The sequence below is a fragment of the Stegastes partitus genome, unplaced genomic scaffold, assembly GCF_000690725.1.
Source record: "Stegastes partitus isolate 25-593 unplaced genomic scaffold, Stegastes_partitus-1.0.2 Scaffold12, whole genome shotgun sequence".
Lineage (NCBI taxonomy): Eukaryota > Metazoa > Chordata > Actinopteri > Pomacentridae > Stegastes > Stegastes partitus.
The window spans coordinates 987,722-990,270 of NW_007577743.1; the positions used below are offsets into that span (position 1 = coordinate 987,722).

General features: G+C 37.6%; 1 long non-coding RNA gene across 1 annotated transcript in view; it reads right to left on the reverse strand.

Moving 5' to 3' along the window:
- Positions 1-111, reverse strand: part of LOC103361868 (uncharacterized) — a 16,089-nt gene extending 15,978 nt beyond the window's left edge. Inside the window, exon 1 of the long non-coding RNA XR_520425.1 lies at positions 99-111. This is a non-coding gene — a long non-coding RNA (uncharacterized LOC103361868). The remainder of the gene's footprint in view (positions 1-98) is intronic.
- Positions 112-2,549: the final 2,438 nt, after the last annotated feature.

Consider the following 2,549-nt stretch of genomic DNA (forward strand, 5'->3'; position numbering starts at 1 on the left):
GTGTGTGTGTGTGTGTGTGTGTGTGTGTGTGTGTTGGGCGTGGACATTCTTAGCCCTTCAGTTTATGATTAGTTCGGGGACCTGCAGCCAACTCTAACACACACACATGCAACATTATGCAACAGCTGAGCAGGCCAGCGTTCAGCATAGTGCCCCATCATCATCATCATCATCATCATCATCATCATCATCATCATCATCATGTGTTCCTGGACCTGTCTCTGCTACACGTGCTCAGTCATGATGTCATGGTTACAGGAAGCTGACCACTCCTTAGAGACGACGTCAAACCCTCAGAACAGACTCCGATTGCTGCACCTCGCCCAGCAATCACAGAGCCTGGGAACTGGTTCCACTGAGGCTCTTACTGCTCTTACTGGTTCTAATGCATTCACTGGTGTCACTGGTCTTCATGGTTTTGTTAGTGGTCACTATGTTGTGGGATGTTACAGCCCATTAAATTACTGTTTTAATTGCACATCTTTCCCCCACATATGGGTCAGCAGGGACTTTCCTCGTCTTCTAGGAGACTCAGGCCCCGTTTACACGTAGCAAAAATGGTGATATATTAATGCGTTTTGGCCTTTGGTTTACACGTAAATGAAGCTACAAGTCACCGAAGATGATCATATCTTGGTTCAGGTTCAAATCCACCCATCATGTTTCATTTAATACATTTTCAGGGTGATGACTCCACCAGAGATTTAAAATGCACTTATTCACTACAAGAGGTTGCTGATGTAACCCTATCCCTAACCCTAACAGTGATGACAATGGATAGGGTACCTACTGAACTACCAGAAGGTGGAGGAGGTCTGTCCTTTTTTTTTTTTAAATGATTAAATTAAATAAAATTAAATTAAATTGAATTTTTTATTTTAGTTTATTAGTGCTTGGTTGTCTTCTGTCTCTAAGTGTAGCCCTGCGATAGACTGGCGACCTGTCCAGGGTGTTCTCTGCCTTCGCCCTAAGTCGGCTGGGATAGGCTTCTTTTAATTTGTGTTACTTTTTTAACCATTTAAAACAAATGCAAATTATTTACATTCATTCCAGGTTTGATATTCTAAAGCCAAAAAGTTGTTTTGGTTCATCACATACTTTCTACAACGAACTTTAACCATCAGTATCATGGAATATATCATAAGTTTATTAACAAAACTGCACCAGTTTAGTGTCTATGGCATAGGATAATGACAACAAGCATTGATAACCTTAAGGTCTTATTTGATTTCTTGAAGTTCACCTGAGAAAACTTTTTTTAAAGTGCATTTTGGTTAGGAAACTGTTATAAACAAGTTCGAGCAAATGAAACCACCCATTTTACCTATATTTTGATACCAGCCTCATCTTCCAGCCATGATTACTTGTGTGTCAAAATCATTTTCTAAGATAGGCATATTTTGACACAAAATGTTCAGTTTGAGATGGTATTTACTTAAGAAACTGAAACCATGATGTGTGAGTGAACACTATACATGTTTCGAATATGTACAAAGGTGTGGTTTGCATGATGTGCTGATGTCATGATTCATATGCCCAATCCTAATAATAATGATGTCAGAAAAATGGTATTTCCCAACTGCTCATCATGAGCATGTGAAGCCTAACCAATGCCATAAAGTTAGTCTGGGAATAATATTCGAAGAGTCGACACCCAACAAGCATCATGACAAAACATCATCGTTGCTCTCAATCTGACAATGGAAACAGGCCGACCACACAAACTCAAAGAGCAGTGGAATTTGAAAGACCCTCAAATAAGCATTGAATGCTCCAAACTTGTTTTGATCAATGTGATTTGCACACACTATTAAATATAAAATGGGAACACTAATGTTGCTTCTCCATTTTCTCACATATTGTCATACGAGCTACATTTGTAAGTGGCACAGAGGGAATCATGGCAGAAGTAAAAATGAGACCTTTTATTTGCTAGAACTTGTTTTGACCAACCACCCATCACACATAATGATACGGATCTTGAAAATGTACCCAAAGTGCATGTTTTAGAGAACACAGTTAACACAGCCAGTGCATCAAAGCTTGTTTCTTTCTACACTACAGTTGCCCTCAAATGTATTCATACCCTTCCATTAAAGAAAAGGTAAAATTCACAATAATCACTCAAATAACTAGACACTGAAAAAAGCAATAATAAATAATAATTTTTTAAATTATAATTTTGAATTGTGGTTGAAAAGAATAATTTAAAAAAACAAAACTGTCCCAGACAAATTAGAGCACTCTGCTGATGAGCAGTGGGCCAAAATACCTGTCAACAGGTGCAGAAGTCTGACTGAGAGTTACAGAAAACACTTGATTGCAGTGATTGGCTCAAAATATCAGTTTACGGGTCCCATCATGCTTGTTTGCTTGTATGTTGTTTTTTAAAAAAAATATTTCTGTTGAACCACAATTCAAAAGCAATGTCACGATTTTCATTAAATTTTTATTTATTATTACTTTTGTCCATTTCAACTTATTTCACTTTTTTCATTCTTTATTGGGAGGTTATGAATACATTTGAGGACGACTGCATGTCATTGAAA